We start from the raw sequence: 20595 nt of genomic DNA, 5'->3' as shown, positions 1-20595 counted from the left end.
CTTTTTCATAATTTGACACAGATCAAAGTAAACCACACTGGTTGCTGGGAGACTAATCCGGGACCATCTGGAAGGAGTGAGAGTGGAGAATTGGAGGTGGATAAGATTAAGATACATTATATCTTAAGAAACTGTCAAAGAATAAATAAAAGATGTTTCTAAAAAAAAAACAGTGTGAGCCTTTAGACTGGTTGGAAGAACCTCGTTTTTCACTTTCTCACGGAAGAGCAGGCTATAACTAGAAACGGGCACAGAAAAGGTGCACTTTGACAGCAGAGAAACAAAATCAGCAAAGGAATGCAGAGGGAACTCTACAAACCTGCCGGCTTTCCCGCCTAAACAGCGAGGGCGTGGCGCTGACATGTGGGCGGGGCCGAGGACAGGGCGGGCCCCAGTCGAGGGCGGAGTCTTAACTCGGGGCGGGATCCGAAGTGTGGGCGGGCCTCTGGGGAGGGCGGGGTTGCTTCTCCGCCCCTCCCCATTTTCCCTCCCTCGGTTCCTCCCTGCTACGTTTCATCAAGATCCCGACAGGCCCAGCGGCTAAGGGAGTCACGTGAGAGTGGGCGGAGGACGCAGAGCGGGGCTCCACGGCTTGTGCGTCTCTATGGTTGTCAGAGGTGGGCGGCATTCTCCGAGTTGCTGCTAAAGCTGGAGCGCGGACGGGTGAGTGTGAGGACTCGGATCGCCGGGCGGAGGCAGGTTTAGGGGAGGGGAAGCCGACACGTTTTGGGGACGAGCCTTTCGGGCGGCTTTGAGCTCCGGCCACTTCTCGGGTCCTCCGGGGACTGCTGTCTTGGTGATGCTGTTGGTGATGTGCTGAGGGGACTCTCGGTCCTCCGTTCCCTTCACCCCATCACCCCTTATCCCTGTCACGGAGAACTTGTAGTGGCCGGCTTTCTAGCCTCAGAGTGCATGCTCTCCACCCGCGGCCAGGACACAGAGTAGCCCTCACTGCTTCTCCGGGAATTCGTGGATGTGGTCAGAAGTGGATGGAGGAGTTTACAGCTGCGACAGAAAGATACATTTATCACAGATAGAGAAAAACGGGGAAATCATTGGCTTCTTAGGAGAGCAAAACAAACTGCAGACTTCTCAGACTCTTCCGTTTTTATCCTCACCAGCAACTTCGCGTTCTCATTCTCCCTCTCTCTGTCTGTGCCCAGTCCTAGTCCGGGCAACCCACACGATGTTTCGAGAATGAGCCCGGTATTATTGATTATATGGGATGCTAGAAGAGTTTAAGGCGGACTGTGTTTTATAATAAGTTGTCACCTTTATAAATCCTAGGGTTTGTCTACAGTTCCTTTCAGGTGCTTGAAGTGCGAATATTTGTACATGTAAATAGAGCAAATATTTTATAACTAAAAGTAAATAATTTTCTTCTTGAGACGTTTCTGAAAGACCTATTTTACCCCTGTCTGCTTATAAATAGATGTTTGATCCACTTCTGGGATGGCTGCTTTAATAAACCTCTGTTTACTTCAAAGCAGTCAGTAGGGTCAGACAGGGAGGTGATGTGGCAGCATTATAAAGGAGTTTGTGCAGGAGATGAAACATCTGTTGGGGAGTTTGGGTTTCACTGATTGTCAACATTTGAGACATAGCACACAAACAGTTGGCACGACCATCCTGAATGTTTGCAAGTGTGAACAACTTGACACTTGTTTAGAATCTTATCTTAAAGAGTTTAGAAGGCCACTTATCTGGGAAGATGTTCTGGGAAGATGTTTGTTTTGTTTGAATTCTTTTTTTTCTGTTTTGAGGTAGGTCCCTCTACTCCCTACCCCCATCACTCGTTTGGCCTTAAAGGCTGAATCTTTCTGTGGGATTACAGACCTGCCCAGACCTTGCAGGCTTCTATAGGTTCGATCTCCACTTCTCATAAATCGTTGATTCTCTTTCACTTGAAGTTATCATCCTGGCTACCTACCAGTGCCAAGAAACTGTCTTCAACGTCTAAGTATCCATACAGATGGTCATAACATTCACAATAATATTAGTAGAAAGTGAAGATTCAGGAATGGCTTGTGTGGCTGGAGAGAATGATAGAAACCAGTAGAGGCTGGCAAAAGCAACAGTATCGCTGCCTTTATTGCTATCTTCCTATAGTCTCATGGAGTTGTTACTGTGTTCTGTAAATCCACGTATCCATCCATCTGACCTTCCATTTGTCCATCCATCTATCCATCTATTGAGACAGTGTTTCACTGTGTTGCCCAAGCTGGCCTTGAACTCCTGAGTATAAACACTTTGCTTCAAGCTTTGTAACTTGAATTCTTATACTCAGTAGAAAAAGAAAACCTAATAATACATAATTCCTCACATAACCGAGTATCACATGAAATAATTATAACCATTATATTTAACTGAACAACTACTTCAGACCTTTGTAGTCATTTTAAAGACTCAAGTAATTAATGTCGCTCCCCTCTCCAACCCTCACAGATGGCTGGATATTTAATGGCATCCTTCTGCCTCAGGCTCCTGAGTGCTGGGATTATAGGCATGTGCCACCATGCTGGCCAGTAAAGCCTTTCTTATAAGTATTTTTTTCACTTTTAAACTGTGAAGCTCACAGTTGTTTAGCTCTTGAACAGTTTTTACAGTGTTGAAAGCACATACTAAATACTATCTGTTTTCTCCTCAAAGAGTTACTTGGTATACTTCCTTTTATATAAAAATACTTAAAAAGAAAAAAAAAGGTTTATCACAGCACCTCCCACATCCATCTCATAATAGAAATAGCTTCCTTTGGTGCCAAAGGGGAGAAAAAAAAAAGACTGGATTCTTTTCTGATAGATGTTCTGATTTAGTATATCATGAGAAAACAATGTTAATTCTTTAAAAGCACTAAATGTTACTCTCTGGGCATGTTTGAGACACGGGAGGATTATTTTGGAACAGTTTTTGTTTCTTATTATACAAATAGTATGTTCTGCTCAAAAGTGGAAATATTTCAAAACCTGTAACAGTGGGCTGAGTGTGGTGGTGCAGGCCTTTAATCTGAGCTCTCCAGAAGCAGAGGCCTGCAGATGTCTGAGTTCCACACCATCCTGGTCCATATAGTGAATTTCAGGCCATCCAGGGCTACATATTGACACCATGTCTCAAAAGAAAAAGTTCACACACACTAAGTCATGGTTATGACTGATCTCCAGAATCATTCTCCTTTTGGGGGATGTAATTGGGAATTCTAGAAAAATAATTGAAACTTGGCCTCATACTTCTTAGGAAAGTATGTTCTGATTCCTAAATATACTTAGGAAAGGTTTGCACCCTACAACCAACTGTAGAAACCCCAGAAGAGATCCTCATGCCCCCTACACAGTCCAGCACATTTCTGAACAGTACCTCATTGGCCAGCAAGGCCGGCTTGTGCCTTTGTTCATGCCAGAGTGGGGGGTGGGGGATGGGGGGGTGGGAGGTGGGGAGGTCCCTGCCACCAGGGCGATAGAAAGCTCGTTGTGGCCAGGCGTTGGTTTCTTTCTTACCATGGACCAGGAGAAAGGAAAACATGGTCTCATACCACACAGATTAATGGATTTAATTAATGGTTAATTAATTGGTTTCTAAAGAAAAACTATTGCGGTGTTATGTCCTGCTGAAGGGAGGACGGTTGGTTGTATGAAGGCGGAAGCAATAGCTATTTACAAGTATTTGTATTCTAACCGAAGAGGACTCCTTTTCCTTTGAGATATAGTATTATTGTAGTTTGGGAGTTGACTTTTGCTTTTGAAAATATTACTAACTTACAAAGTTTGAAATTTGAGCCCTTCCTTTGCGTAGATGTGCATCGTTAGTACATGTGTGATGTCTTTCGGCTCTGGAGTATTTTTTTTTTAAGATTTATTTATTTTAATTTTATGTGTATGGGTGGTTTTGCCAGCGTGTATATCTGTGTGCCATGTCTGTGCCTGTTGCGTGGAGAGGACAAAAGAGGGCATCAGATTCCTTGAGACTGGAGTCATATGTAGTTGTGGGCCACTATGTGAGTGCTTGGAACCCAACCCAGGGCCTTAACAAGAGCAGCAAGTGCTCTTAACTCGCGAGCCATTTTTCCAGCCCCCGAGGATTTGAGTTTTACACCTGTAATGTAGCGGAACCTTGGCTCATTTGTCTCACTTTCTTTTTTCTCAGCCCATGCTCTATGCTGAGCCACAGCGTATGTGCCAAGCTCAGTAATTACTGGTACTTTTTGTATTGTAGGTTAACTCGGCTAAGTGACTTCCTCTTACAAATAGTGAATAAAGATATTTTAAATGCTTAAAGCTGCGATCAATAAAGAGTAAATTCCAGGGCCTCTGCATTGTTCTGCAGACCACATTGTGTTGAGCATTTCATGAAAAATAGACCCTATAAACACCATTTGCTGTCAAATGGATATTAACTTTAAAATTCGTTAACATTAGTATGTTTTCTATCTTTTTATGCTTTGTTGTAATGATTCATTATATTTTAGTGGGGACTATAATTAAAACGATGCACTGTTTATTGTTTTCAATGGAAAGAAATGTCATCGGCAGCCCAGTTCAGTGGTGCTAGCTGTTGTACTAGCTGCTGACACTGGCCGCAGAGGTTCTGATGAGGTGTGTTGTAATGCCCAACTCCATCCCTTCCTAGTGGTGAGCTGGATAACCCCTCTGCACCAGAAATTGTCGCTTTGCACATGGGAGTGACCATGCCTTTCTCTTGTGTGGACAAGGTTAATTAGTAATCTAATGAGTATATGGAAGAGTAACGTTCAAATTATTGACACTTACATGTGATGATGTATCAGTAATAGCAGAAATAATGTCTTAAGTGATTTTAGCTTTCTAATTTTTAAAATTCTTGTCTCAATTGTATATGTTTAAAATATATAGATGCCTAAGCAGTGATTTAGATTGCCCTTCAAATTGTCTTGAATTTAAGATGGTTGAAGTCCATGTTACATATTTATCAGTGAACTGGAAGATTTGTTAAACTATTCTTATTATTAAAGTGCTCAGCTGTTTGAAGAATCCAAGAGTGATAACTGGTTTCCCATATTAAAGAGGACATTATATTTTATTAACTTATATGTATTTATACATGTGTGTGTTTGCTGGTGTGCCTACCCGTGGTTCTGTAAAGAAGTAGTGATGCTTTCAACACGGGATATCCTGGGCACTTGCTGAAAAAGGGGATAACAGTGTAAAAATGTAACTTACAAAACAGATGGCAATGGGGGAATTGGAAAACCATGAGGCATGATTAAATCTATTAGTGATCTGTTATTGGGAAGTTAAATGTTGCTACATAAAGAGGTGTGTTGACTCCATTTTTTTGCAAATTCAAATATTTCCGAGCTAAAACTAGCAAGGTCAAAGTGAGTTTTACTATTTGAAACTAAAACTTGTGGGGCTAGAGAGATGGCTTAGTGGTTAAGAGCACTGGCTGAGAACCCAGGTTCAATTCCCAGCACCTCCATGGAGGCTTGCAACTATGTATAACTCTATAACCGTGGGGTCCAACATCTTCTGACCTCCCTGGATACCAGGCATGCACAGACAGATATCCAGGGATGACACGCAATACAAATGAGAAGATAATTTTCAAGTAAAATAAAATAAAAAACGTTTAAACTTTATTATTATTTTTTTAAAGATAAGGCTACAGAGGTAGTCTCAACTAGCTTCAGACTCATCATAACAATCCTTCTGTCTCAGCCTCCTAAGTGCTGAAATTACAGGTGTGATCCAAAACGTGGGGATGGAGAGTGAGGCTTTGCTGTAACATTTGAAGCATAGTGCTGTCCGTGATCCTCCATCTTGGAGCCTGTGAGTGTCTGCTGGGAACAAAACTTCAAAAGGGTGACTGTATCTGGATGGCTGTGGTGAAAGGCTAGTTTTGCCGTCTATAGCCAGTGTCTCTGGACCCAAAGAGAGAACACAGCTATTCTTAAAACTGAAGGTAGTCGTGCCTAAGAGGAAAGAGAATTCTGCTTAGGCAAGAGCTGTACGCATGTGTATAAAGCAGAAAAACCACATAGCCACTCCTTATGGAAATTGGATCAAAACTAGAATGATCTGGCAAAAGGTAACCAGGCCCATGAAACAGTGGTGAGGTTCATATACTAAAATACATTAAGAAAGCATTACTAATTTGAATTTGTGATCATTGTCTTATAGTTGTAAAAGACAACATGATAAAGATGTTTTGGGATGAAGCGTTGACCATAACTTCCTTGGGAAGGTTCAGAATAAACTAACTAACTGGGTGTGTGATTCCATCACTAAAAGTGGAGGCAGGGAGCTCAGAAGTTACGTCATCCATAGTAAGTACATGGGGCTAGGGGCTAGCAGGCCTCAAAAGCAAACCAAACTCAGCCTGGGAGAGTCGGCAAACAAGAAGACACGTTTACTCTAGGTGATGCGCATGGCGGTGTTCATGATAGCTGGCGTCCCTTGACCTCTGTCTGGCCGTCTTATCGCCAACACTGCTTGTGTCTTTACACGTAATCTCACAGGCTTTGTGGAGTGTGCACACTCTATGTGTACCCAGCATTTGAAGAAGCAATTCAGCTGTCAATGCTCTGGCACGGCTTCTATCAGTCCTTCAGCCTAGAGGTTTTTATTTCATGCTCCATAGAAGATAACTCTTACCATTCATAATTTTTCTTGACTGTGTTTTCTTAGGCTTAGAGTAAAATCGGTGGTAAACTCCCAAGTACTGCATATTCAGTATTAAGATGAACTGTTGTTTATTTATTGGTTAAGAGAGTGGATCGTAAAATCGTGAATGCTGTTGTGGGAAATCTCAGTTTCTACTGTAAGGAATTAGCTAAATATTCTAACCTTGTGAATCTAGATTTCATTTTATTTGCTTAAGCTTGGGAATATATATGCATGTGTGTATGTGTATACACACATACATATACATGCAACATATATATATTTATATATTTATTTATAACTGTGTTTTTTTGTTTGCTTTTAAGGCAAGGTCTGTGTAACCTAGCAGACTTCAACCTTAACAGTAATCCTCCTGCCTGCGTTCCAGTTCCTCTTTGCCTGGGACTATAGATGTGCACCACCGCACCCAGTTACTTTACTCAATATTAAGCTATCCACATTATTTCTGTAGCAAAGGGTAGGAAGACAATCAGACAAGGCGTTACTAGATCTGGGTTTGTTTCCCAGTTTTTGTTGTTGTTTTTGTTTTTTTATTAGATATTTGCTTTATTTACATTCCAAATGGTATCCCCTTTCCTCATTACCCCTCCAAAAAACCCCTATTCCATCCCCCCCCTTACCAACCTTCCCCACCTTTCCTGACCTGGCATTCCCCTACACTGGGGCATTGAGCCTTCACAGAACCAAGGGCCTCTCCTCTCATTAATATCTGAAATGGTCATCTTCTGCTACATACACAGCTGGAGCCATGGATCCCTCCATGTGTGCTCTCTGGTTGGTGCTTTAGTCCCTGGGAGCTCTGGGGGTACTCGTTGGTACATATTGTTGTTCCTCCTGTGGGGCTGCAAACCTCTTCAGCTCCTTGGGTCCTTTCTCTAGCTCCTCCATTGGGGACCCTGTGATCATGTTTCCCAGTTTGTTGCTTGCTAGATTTTTGTTCTTAAGTTGGTAACGTCTCCTTTCTGGCCTGTCGTCTTTCACACTGAAATCTTGAAACTTTCTGAGATCACTTTTATCTCTTAATATTCTAGTACATTATTCCCTCCCCCCTTCCTGTGTCAATCACTGTTTGAGAGTATTGGGGCCCACCATGTGCTGAATCCTCTTGTCAAAACTGTTTATAGGTTTTTATAATCTTAAGGTTTATTTATTTTTACTTTATTTCTGTGTTTGCCTCCGTTTATGATGTCTGTGCAGCATGTGTATGCAGTGCCCACAGAGACCAGAAGAGGGCGCTGGGCTTCAGGAACTGGAGTTGGAGAAGGTTGTCAGCCACCATGTTGGTACTGATAACCGTCTTTCCATCCTCCTGGAGCTAGAAGTACAGCCAGTTGTTAGCTGTTGTGTGGTGCTGGGAATTGAACCAGGGTGCTCAGGAAGAGCAGTCAGTGCTCTTAACCACCAAGCTATCTTTCCAGCCCCTCATATTACCTTCTAATCTCCAATTCCATGCATAAATTTAAAAAAAGGGGAGGATTCAAATAAATACTTGGGTATCAATAACATTATTCCCAATAACCAGAGTGTAAACACTGGAACTATCTATTGATAGAAGAAGGATGAGCAGAACAGGGCCTGCTCTGCAATGGAATATTAGTCCACTTTTCAAAAGATAAGACAGTTGTGGAATATGCCACAACATGGGTGAAGCTTGGTAACACTGTACCAAGTAAAATGGCCAGATACGAAAGTGCACCATTCATAAAGGAGGAGGAGGAAGAGGAGGCAGCAGAGGAGGAGGAGGAGGCGGAGGAGGAGGAGGAGGAGGAGGAGGAGGAGGAGGAGGAGGAGGAGGAGGAGGAGGTGGCAGTGCAGGATCCACTCTTGAGGAATTTTCGTATTGGCAATTCCCATGGTTTTGCATTCTTACCAGCAGTGCAGCCGAGTTCCACTTTTTCTGTGCTTATTCTCTTTGATATTTTCTGATAGTCTGCCGGGTAAAGTGTCTCAGTGTGGTTCTGATGTACATTTTCCTCCTGACTCATAATGAATATTGGTCATTCAACTCTACTGCCCATATTTAATTGGATTGTGCATTGTTGGACCAGGACTACATACTCCCTGACAAAATAGACATAATCCCATGTAGCCCAGGCTAGCCTTAAACTTTGCATGTAAGCAAGGATGGCCTGAAATTCTGGATCCTCCTTTCTCTACCTCCCAAGTGCAGAGATTACAGGTGAGCACAACCAAGTTTGGGAAGGAGACAATTTTTAAGTCAAAACATACAGTTTCTTAGAGACAGGATTGATGCCATGAGTTTACAGAGGAATTTACATTATATGAAAAAAAAAACTTTTATTTCCTGGATCCTACAGTATCAAGGAAAAATAAAGCCATGACAAGAAGTGCTTTCCTCCCCTGTATCTCCCAGGACTCAGTAGTTCACATCTGATACTTCATGTGGATTTCTTCCCTGACCTCTTCTCTAACACCAGGGAGGTGTCTTGTGATTTGGTTGATGTCTGACACTAACTGGAGCAGGTGTGTCTGCACTCCTGCAGGTTAAAGCTTCAGTCCCACTGGATTGACCTTCCCTCCCCTCACACGCAGTAAGTCCCATGTCCCCACGGCTCCTGTGTGACTTGGCCGTGCAGATCTCACACTTCTGAAGGCTTGGGTTTGATCATTTGCTGCAAGAACTTCCAGAGTTCTGGAGATTGTACCACTTACTGGTTTGGAGTGTGTGTGCATGTGTGCGTGAATATAGACAAGCATTGTGGAGATCAGAGGACAGCTTGCAAGAGTTGGTTCTCTCCTTCCACTGTGTGGGTCCAGGGATTAAACTCAGGTCCTTAGCCTTGGTGGCTAAAGTGCCTTCACCGGCTGAGCCATCTCGCCCACTCTTATGTAAAGGATGCAGCTTGGGAGCAGGCGAGGTGGACTCGCCGCTTAGGGAAAGGATGCTGTGCTCCCATGCTGCTTTAGGGGCTGTCATCCTCTCAGCACCTCTCACAGCCCAGACCCAGATCAGCCCTGCCTGTCATTGGGGGTTCCATAGAGCCATGGCTCATGAAATAATTGGCAGGGACAGCGCAACCATCAGCACATTTCCCCTCCGTGGGGATAGGAAGTAGGGCTGAGGGTGCCAACCTTCTGGGGCCAGCTCGCCCCTGAAGCTGCCCCCGTAGGCATCTGCGTGTATATATTTCTCATAGTGCTGGGTTCAGCGTGGAAGCCGAGAAAACTCACTTCAGGTATGGAAATTAGAAATGAAAGCTTTATTTAAGGAGTCAGCCAGTTCAGGATCGGAGCTTCCTCCCGGAAGGGAGATTGTACTACAATTTGTAAAGCAAGAGGAGGGAGCTGGGGACGCTGCAGTGCTATCCAACTGTATTTTGACATTACGTGTTAAGCAAGGAGGACTGGTTGGAGACTGGGCCGTATCCAGGGCACCTGGCTTCAATATCTCTAATTCATTCTCCTAGGTATTAGGCCTGGAGCTCAGAGTGATAAGGGAACAAGGAGCAGGTCAGCTGCTTGTAGTTAATTAGGGCATAACAGGCCATTGGTTATACATTTTTTTTTTTGCAACTTATGCACCTTGGTTTAGATAACAGCAATTTCAATTTTCTTTGCTGGTTAACAGACAATTAAGAAAATCCAATGGGAGAAGTGGGGTAGGAGTTTGTTCCTAGGCCTGGTAATATGATCTCGTTTGACCCTGCCAGCAAGATGGACAAGTTGTCCTTGAGATGGCTGGACACAGACAGGGTGTCTCCTTACAAGTTGTCCCAGAGATGGCTGGAGTCAGACAACTGTTTACAACATAAACTGTTTAGCTTTTGGGACCCCTAATTCTCAGTAGTTAATCCCACTAGGTTAGCCTGGGACCTTGAATCTAGTTTCTCCTATGATTAAATGGAATCTGAAAACAAAATGGTAGCACTTAGAATAGGTTTCTTTTGCTTGTTCCCAACAATAGAAAACTACACTCTAGAGCCCTGCGGTGTTAGAGAGCTATGTGCCAGGAGTCAGCGAGGGGACCAAATAACTGCTCATCACAAATGGCAGCCTAGCCAAGATGGGTAATGTCTTAAGTCACTCTTTGAATTCTAAAGTATTTGCACTAAAAAGATGTTGTTTATATAGTTATGTAATAGTTTATTTTAATTAGGCCATCAGAAGGTTTTTCCTCTTTTTATTTTGTTTGCTTGCTTGGTTGCTTGAGACAGAGCCTCGATCTGTAACCCAGACTGGAACTGGGATTCACTATGAAGCTGAGGCTGATGTCATAGTCTCCACCCTCTTGATCTCTGGATTGCTCCCGTATGTAGCTATCAGCATTGACTTACATCGCTTTCTAGGCAAACATTTATTTATAATTTACTTCATGTTTCCCATTGGGCTCAGGTGTGTGTGTGTGTGTGTGTTCATGTGCATATACATACCTGTGGGTGATGCCTGTGCATAGACGTATAAAGAGACTCAAAGGATTCAGCACCCTGCAGCGGTCCCTTGAGACAGGAAGCTAGACCTATGATCTCCTGTCTGGGTTTCCACAGTGTGTCTGTGTGTTTGTGGGGAGGCGTCACAGGCTCACACATTATCAACCATTCCCAGGTTTTTATATGAGAGATGAGGATTTTAATTCAGGTCCTCATTCTTGTGTGTGTGTGTATGGGGGGAACTCTTACCTGCTGAGCCATCTCTGTAGTCCTCATCCTGTCCGTTTATGGTAATTTATTATCCATGTTTTCCTTGGTAAGCACATAATTGCCATCAGTAATGAAACATACTCCTGATTTCCTGAGAAATTGTTGTCCATTAAGAGGTCAAAACGGTTAAGTCTGATCGCCAGAACTAATTAATTATGTAGAGTAGGATATTTATGGGCCTCTGCTTATTAAAGCAAAATAGACAGAAACAAAGCGCACAACAGCAGTTCATACTGTTCCGTGTGTTCAGTTTCTCATCGTCTCGTTTGAGTTTAATTAAGTCCCCAAGTTTACGGCAGCACTTTAAATGAGCAGGAGACTCTTGTTAAGAAGTGCCTGGTCAAGAGCGTGATGTGGACAGGAGTGTCCTGTGATCTGAGCAGTGCCCCCAGTGATGTAGGAGGCAGAAGTGGAGCCCCTGGGCCCAAGATTTTAAGAACAGCTTAACATAGCAGACACCTCCCCCCTTTTCTTGGAAAGAAAAAGTACCTCGGAAACTAGAAGTTAGAGTGAAAGTTAAAGGCCAGTGGGGGGCGGGAGAGCGGGTAGGAATCTATCCTGTGAAATCCCTAAGACTGCTTGTCAGCCTGGCATGTTTGTTTTTATCGAGAGACCATAAATATAGGCAAATCGTTTTAAGGGAGTATGGATAGCAATGTTTACTTCTGTGAATACTAGGGAAACAACACTGAAATGGTTATTTATATAGGAGAAGGCTTCATTTGGCAGACATATATACCTGATATATGTGCGTGGCTGTCTATAAACACATTATCCTTACAGATCGGCCTGTACTACAAGTAATTCTTCCACGCTGGACGTGACTGTGAGTGATGTGTCATTGACTCACACATTTATTCCAATACAGAATTGTTACTATGGTTTCTGGATGAGTACCCTTTTCCCCTTCTGGAAATTGAGCCTACTACAGATGGCGGATGAGAGTGTATTGGGAGGGGCACTTGAGCCTCAGAGTCCTCAGCAGACACAAGGGCACAGTCTTACTCAGTCTGGTCCCTTTATTCTGTCCTCTTGTGCCTCAGCGTCCCAGCGTTTGATCTCAGGACCGCTCCTGCAGTGTTCTGACTCTGTCCCGTGAAGAATGAAGTGCATCCTTGCTGGCCAGTGGTTTCCCCTTTACTAAGAATGTTCTCTGCCTGGGTCAGTCTCAGCTTTGAAGCTTAGTTTTAGTCACCCAGCGATGTTGACATGTTAAAACTTTATTGCCAAAACCATTGTATCATAAACAGATTGTCACAGTGAATGAGTTAGCTGATAGACAAATCACAAATGAAGATAAGGCTGTGGGCTTGCATGAGCCATTTGATTATTTTTATCATAATTAGCTCTACCTAATAACTTTCATGTGGTTAGATGTCATTAAAGTACATGTGTGTGTGTGTAAGTGTATGTGCACATGAGTGTGTGTATTTTAAGACAGTGTTATTTTGTAGCCCTCAGACTCATACAGATCCACCTGCCTGCCTCTCTACTTCTGTAATTAATGGAATATGCCACGATACCTCGCTTAAGACATATCATACATATAATAATAATAAATATAAATAATAGCTTAAGACATGCCATATAAATATAATAATAACAACAATAACAATTTTCAAATTTAAATACATTTGCCTACTATTTTAATAAATCTGTCCTTTATTTGTCCTAATAATGTCCTAATGTAGAGACATTAACCATGAACCTAGAATGGAAGAAAAGTTAGGTTTTTTTCCACATATACATGTACCATATAGAAATCCTTTAGCTAGGCATTGGTGGTTTTAGCTTGTAGTCCAGCTGCTTGGGAGGCAGGTACAGAAAGATATCTTGGGTTCAGGGTAGGCTTGGTAAAACTTCTTAATTGTTCTCTTTTACAAAAAGGAACTCATTCTGTAGCCTGTGCTGTTCTCAGATTCATCACTATTTTCTGCCTAAGCCACACACACACACACACACTTACACACACACACACACACACTTTAAAAGAAATAATTGTAAAAATATAACTCATGTGCAACTGTCCTTCAGGTTTGGGCTAAAAAAAAAACAAAAAACCCAAAAAACAAACAAACAAAAAACCAGGAAACAAACCATATTGCTTTGGGGCTGGAGAGATGGTTAAGAGCATTGGCTACTCTTCCAGAGTACCCAGGCTGGGTCCCCAGTGTTGGCTCACAGCTATTGTAACTCCAATTCCAGGGATCCAGAGCTTCCTTCTAGCTGCCACAGGCACCAAGCACACACATGGTACATGCATATGCATGCATGCAAACACACATACATGTAAAATAAAAATAAATCTATAAAAAGTTTTAAATGTCTATATCCTCGACTTCAAAGATTTATTTATTTATTTTATGTATATGAATACACCCTTGCTGTCTTCAGACACACCTACCGGAAGAGGGCATCAGATCCCATTACAGATGGCTGTGAGCTACCATGTGGTTGCTGGGAATTGAACTCAGGACCTCTGGAAGAGCAGTCAGTGCTCCTATCCGCTGAGCCATCTCTCCAGCCGTATCCTCGACTCCAGAGTATCATTTCTTTGTTGAGATTGTCCCTATCATTGTATATACTTAGGTTTTGGCAACTAATGTCATGCAGTCAGTGCAATAATCAAGATTAGAATAGTTCCCTTACCTCCAGAGAGTTCCTTGTGCCCTGTTGGGGCCATCCTGTTCTCTCATTCTCTGACCCTGGACACCCACTGATCTGTTTTTTTGTTACCTTTTCTAGAATGTAACATCCATGAGATCCTACAGTGGATCTACTGGACTAGGACACACTAAAGAACAAGAAGAGAAAAATACACAATATATATATCAAAACATGATGGGGTTCAGGACATAGGACTCCAAAACATGCCTATAGGGGTCAAAATACGTCACATGAAATGTGCCTTTGGGCATACAGAGCATTCTAGCTGATTATTTTAGGAAACTCCAGTTTAAGAAAGAAAATCCGAAAACTGAATTTTGTAAGACATTTGTTTGTACAAAGGACATCTCCATGTAGTGGGGCTGTCTCTGGGAACAGAGCTGAGTAAGTCCCTGGAGACTTACCGGTGCAGACGCGCCCACTTAGCTCCGCCTTCGCAGTGTACTCTCATTCTTTATGAATTTCACACCATGCACAGCAGTCCACTCATCTCTCTGTCCCACCACATCCCTTGTAGCCTCCCCAAAGAAAATAAAAACCAAAAATTAAATAAAATAAATCATTGAAACAACAAAGACATCTTGTCACAGAAGCTGCAGTGTGCCCCAGCGTGTCCCTCTGTCCACACTTCTTTACTTGCAGATGCTCACTGCAACGAGTCATTGGTCTGGGGTGAGGCTCCTGGCTTCTGCCTCACCACCCATCCTGGATCCTCACCCACACTTCTCTCGGATAGCCAGCTGTTGCCCTGTGTCATCGAGAGCCTGTGGTTTTGGCTCTGCAGGATTGGGCTGTTCATGTGCTCCGGCAGTTCACAGATGAGGCAGATGCTGGCCAGAGCCAACTCAAAGCCCTGGACCTAGACCTGGACCTGGGTGTTAGCTGGGCTGGTCAGCCTGCCCGCTCGCCCTCCCCACACCACCAGGGCCAGCTCAGTGCCACAACTGTCAAGGGGCAGGGCCAGCTCTCCTGCTCTCACACCCTGGGGCCTGGCTCACCCGGTCCCAGGCCACCAGGGCCAGCTCTACTGTGCTACCCAGGCACTGTGCGGGGGCTGGACCAGCTCTGCACACCCCTTAGACACCAACGTGGTCCCAGATGGCACCCCGCACACACCAAGAATGTCTGCATGGCCTTTGGTGGTAATGTGATCCATGGACGGGGCACAGAGCCACACTGCTCCGCGGCCATGGACCCAGACATGGCGCTCAGCAGCATGGGCCGGGACTTCACCGTGGCCTCACGCCTCGTGGCAGGCTACTCTCCTCAGGCTGCTCCTCTCTGCCTCCTGCCTCCAGTTCCACCTCTCTCCATTCCGAGGCTCTCTCCCTCCCATCTCTCTACCACAGGCTCGCACACCGCCATGGCTCCCGTTGTGGACAGAGCCCATGATGGTACTCGTAACACTACGGTTTGTTTGGTAGTAGGGTTTGAACCCAAAGTATTTTTAAGTTTTTGTACATGTATATATTGCACACACGCCCCGGTATAGTTCCCTCTTCCCTTCCCTTTCTCTGCCCCTTCCCACTGTCGCCTGTATCCCTGTGACAGGCATGTCTAGCCTCGCATAGACCTTATACACCTCGGGATAGCTAAGACTGCAGCCTAACACAAACTCATACACTTAAAACATGTGTTCATAAGTTTTTTTTGGTAATTTGCACTGTTTTTAATCAAAACATTTTGTAGATTGTATCATTTTACAATGCCAAAGGGGACAGATTGGGGCCACTGTAGACATGGTGGCACATGCCTTTAATTCCAGCACCAGCACTCAGGAGGCAGAGGTGGGCAGATCTGAGTTGAGGCCAGCCTGGTCTATATACTGAGTTCTAGGTCAGCCTGGTCTATATACTGAATTCTAGGTCAGCCAGGGCTATGTAGTGAGACCTTGTCTCATATGGTGTGCATGGGGGGGGGTGCTTTTGCATTTATATCATATATACATACATAATTTCTGCATCTATATAAGACTTAACAAATTACAGAAAGCATGCACTCTTTGTCTTTCTGAGTCTGGCTTAATTCACTTCCTACAGTCATCTCCAGTTGTGTCTATCTTCCTTAGTGGCTGGGAAATTTCCATTGTGTTTGCTGACCGCGTTTTCTTCATCCATTCTTCCGCAGCTGGACCCCTAGGCTTCGAGCACAGGCTCTTGTTCTTGGTCCACAAGTCTCAGCTGCTGCACTGCACCTCCAGCTCTGCTCCTCTCCTGAAAAGGGAGCTTTGTTCCAGAGGCGATGGGATTTGTCTGCCTCTGAAACAGACGTCTGAGATCTGCTCCTCCCTGAGTTTTCCCCTGTGTGTACAGGATCTGTATGCTTTTCTGTTTTCCTTGGTCCCAGCCAAGAACTCATGTAGGGTGGAGGTGATAAAGATAAGAATTACAGCAGTCTGATCATGTTCCCAGAGTTCCCGGCCAGAGAGCCCAGCTCTGGGTGACTCACCCGCATTAAGAGAAACCAGCGTAATGTACATACATGGAAAAGTGAGTTTATGTATAGTTTTGTCCAAAGCTAGAGAGAAAATATCTGTCATCTTGCCCACAGCAGAATTACAACTTACAGAAATGATAAAGCAAAAGCCAGGAGATTTCAATGTCTGCCCCAGTTACCAGAACCGAGTAGTCCTTCTCCTGGGAGAAGCGCCAGTTTCACCCCAGCAGGATAATTTCCGGGACTGATCATACCTGGGCCCCCTGATGCACTCAGACATGATGAAAAACATTTCTGTCGTTTTATTCCTGAATTTCCCAGGGTTCCTCTTGTATGGTTCTCCTATCTGAAGGACTTTTAGTAGGATGTGTGTCCTGTCGCTTTTAGAGTATGTTTAGATGATTCAAAACACCATGCTCTGACAATATAAGTGTTACAACTGTCACTTGAATAATAGGGAAAAAGGTTAATTTTATCTGTCTGTCTGTCTGTCTGTCTGTCTGTCTGTGTGCACATGCTCTTAGCAAGCAGCTGACCTAATTAGGTTCAGGCTGCAGATTTTGCTTTATCTTTTAAGAGTTGTCAATCCAATTCTTGTCATAGAGAATAAATTATATGGATTTATGTATATTTTAGAAAGAGGGTCCAAAGCGTTTTCTGATGGAGTTGACCTGATAGTTTAAGAGGGAAGAAGCCAAGGCTTCAGAGTGTGAGTGAGACTGCAGCTGGACCTGAGGGAGGGAAGGCTTTCAGGAGCCATCCTGGCTTCGGTGCCCCGGTGACGTCTCTCTTCCACTCTCGCTGGTGTCCACCAGTGACATCGCTTCTTTCCCACCCCATCTGGTGTCAGAGTTCTTATTCTAAAAGTGATGATATAGCATGTATGGTCAGTCATCACTTATCTGTGAGGATATAGTCTGAAGTGGTCCATGAACACTGTAAGGTTGTATTTACATAATCTAAGGCATCATTGAGCCAGTGTGTATATGTGTGTGTGTGTGTGTGTGTGTGTGTGTCTGTCTGTCTGTCTGTCTGTCTATGTACACGATGAGATAGAGAATCTCACTATGTAGCCCTGACTAATCTAGAACTTGCTATGTAGACCAGGCTTATCGTGAACTCCTTGAGATCCACTTGTTTCTGCCTCCCAAGTGCTGGAACTAAACAATCTGAGTATCCATTCATGGATGCAGACCATGACCCAGAGTAGCGTATGACTATTTTGAGGGTGAAATTATCTTTTCAAGTGCTTCTCAAAAATCAAGCAGGATCAGGGCCGAAATTAGCTAGTGTTTGGCAATCTGAAGATTACCCTGATAAGAGCATTAAATTAATTGTGATAACAGCAAGAGTGGCGTCAGGTGGATCAGCAGGGCTGAAAACCTCACTGTGGTGAGTTAAACGGAGGCGGAATCTGAGACAACTGAGATAAGACACCACTGAGTTAGCACGGAGTGGTGAGGCTGTGACTGTGGGTGTGGGATCAAGTGAGGACCTAGGGCTTTTTCATTTTATTACATCAGTAACATGCGCAGGCTAGTGCTACATCGTGCATATGGAGGTCAGGTGACAGCTTTGGGGAGGGGGGGTCCTCTGTCCTGTATGGGGTCTGAGGAGCAGACTCAAGGTTTGCACATGGACACTTGCTGTGCCATCTTGCAGGGAAGGGTTTTTTTTTTAATTGAAATATAACAGAATATATCTATATAGTAATATTTTAGAGATCCAATAAAGAGAAAAGATCTAGAAAAAGAGTTTCTTTTCCCTCACCTGTAATTCATTCCTTTACAGTTTGCCTTCTGTAACTGTTCCCTGGAGGCTGGCCTCCTACTAACTTGAATTTGCCTTCAAGATGCTCCACTGCTCTGGTGTAGTAGTGACTCTGGTTCCCACTGCTCAGAAAGCCTGAATGAGGCAAGAACATTGCTTAAGTCCAGGAGTTTGAGGCCAGCCTGGGCATCATAGTGAGTTCCCATCTCAACAATGGCCGGCGCTCTGTGAGACAAAGGTAGTTCAGGCCTGTGGGTAGACCTGTGTGCCTCAGTCCAGATCATGCTTGTGGGCGTGGGCGAGCTATACCCACAACTTAACATTTTCAGCTACTTTTTAAAAATGCATGCATGGGAAAGGAAAACTATTATTCCTTTAGCTTAGGTCTTCAATTGGATTCATTAGGACGAAAAATAGATTAGTGAAGGAAGAAAATAAAATGGCAGCTTATTAACATACTTATGTCACCTATATATGGGAAAAATGAGTGCATTTCAAAGAGACTTCAAGGTTAAATTCTCTGCTGAAACCAAGGGTCCTTTTCCCTGTACTCCTGTTTTGAAGGAGGAGCTCTGGGCTTTCAGTTGCACACCATTGTGCCTGGCTTTTTGAAGGTGGGTTCTGGCAGGCTTGTGCTGCGGCCTCTACCCTCTGAGCCCTCTCACTGCCCCCTCCACGGTCTCCAGGGCTGCTTCCCTCAAGACATGCTTTCTTATCATAAGAGATTTTTTTTTCAAAGAAAAAAAAATTCTCTCCCCCTCCCCCTCCTTCTCTTCCATGTGTGTGTGTGTGTGTGTGTGTGTGTGATAAAAGCTCTCAGTTTGGCACTCAAAGATCTCCTCAATTGAACGTGGCTGACCTAGTCTCCTGTCTTGTCAGTGCAGCTCTCCAGCCCGAGTGCTGGCTCCACCCTTTTTGTCACGTTTGAGAATCCCCTGGGGCCCTTTCTTCTGGTGATGACCACAGTCTCTCCAGACATGTGTTCTCTGTGTTCCTTGCTGCTGCTGCCAGAAGCAAAGCTATTCATATCTGCACATGTGTCATCTGGGAAATGTTCACTTAAAAATGAATCAGAAGAAAAAAAGATTCAGAAGTTATCGGGTAGAAGGAAAAGATAAGGGTCGGCCTCTCTGTTGGATTTTATTAGCATATGCGCAGAAATGGGAGATGAGCTCTGGGGTGGGGGCGGGGAGGCTGCTGGAATTGTGTCACTGAAGCTTAAGTCACAGAAACGGTGTTTCCATTTGTCTATACGGACAGCAGATAAAAGTCCAGCGTGGACTGTGGACCTGGCCTGGGACCTTCCCTCAGGTCCAGGGAAGAATCAGTAACAGGCCATTGACTGAATCTGCCTTGAATCCCGATAGCCACATACAGTTATTTTAGTAAATTAGACGTTGTTAATATACATACATGTTAGGAGTAAGGCCCTGTGTAATTAATACTATACAGATGTTTCTCATGTATAATTAATACTATACAGATGTTTCTCATGTGGAAATAAATAGTTGAGTAGTGCAAGCCTGGCTCTGCCTAACTGTGTGCCTACAGAGGGAGGGGGGCATTTGGAGGAAACTCAGAATTGCATAGGGAAGCAGATCTGTGGGTAAATATATTGCGCTGGGTAGATGCATGCCAAGTCCAGGGTAATTTAAATTACCAAGCAGTGCGCTGTGCATGCAGGGTGGAGATGGGGCGTAGAGGGAGAGGCGAGGCACTCCAAAGCGCGCCTTAGCAAAGGGTGAGGGCTCTGCCTTCCTCTTCATCTGCCTGGAGGAAGAGAAGAAGGAAAGACCAGCTGTGGCCTCCAGCTCATTGCTGAGAGGGGAAAAGTCATTTTCAATAATTCTCCTGATCGAAGTGTCTAAAAAGACCCTGAGGTTTGCGAATGTCTCTGACTTTCTGCCCCTCCATCAGAATTTTGAGCTGATCTGAGGCTGGGAATAACGGGAGATAAAAGCTGACTGTACGGCCTCTGTCATCTCGAGTCTTTGCATGTGGAGGCCGGAGTCCAGCCTCAGCCTTGGCCATGTTCTTTGGGCACCATCTACCGTCTATCTGGCTGTGGAGTTGTTGTTGTCATTGTCGCCATTGTTGTTGTGTTTTATTGTTTTTGTTTTGTTTTGTTTTGTTTTTGAGACAGGCTGGCCCTGGCCCTGAGTTTGTCAAAGCCGCCCAATGATCTATCTACCTGTGCTGATTTGTTTTGTTGGATTTTAGTTGTTGTTTTGAGGGTTTCACTGGGTAAACCTGGCTGTCCTGGAGCTCACTATGTAGACCAGGCTGGCCTCTTCTCCAGAGTGCTGGGATTAAAAGCACACACCACTACGATAGGGCTTAAAAAATCAACATGGACTCTGGGAATTAATGAGATCCTTGTGTTTGTAAAATACCATGGAGCCCCCCCCCCA

General features: G+C 44.1%; 1 protein-coding gene across 2 annotated transcripts in view; it reads left to right on the top strand.

Annotated features, from left to right (window-relative positions):
• The first annotated feature begins 535 nt into the window (after window positions 1-535).
• The window catches only part of Micu1 (mitochondrial calcium uptake 1), a 145360-nt gene continuing 125300 nt past the window's right edge, over window positions 536-20595 (top strand). Inside the window, exon 1 of one of the 2 annotated variants that reach the window (XM_052164221.1) lies at window positions 536-663. The gene's annotated coding sequence lies outside the window, so the exon portion shown is untranslated. The remainder of the gene's footprint in view (window positions 664-20595) is intronic. The other variant, XM_052164220.1, reaches the window with a different exon arrangement.

Source organism: Apodemus sylvaticus, chromosome 19 (assembly GCF_947179515.1).
Source record: "Apodemus sylvaticus chromosome 19, mApoSyl1.1, whole genome shotgun sequence".
Classification (NCBI taxonomy): Eukaryota; Metazoa; Chordata; class Mammalia; order Rodentia; family Muridae; genus Apodemus; species Apodemus sylvaticus.
This window is presented reverse-complemented; position numbering and strand designations above follow the sequence as displayed.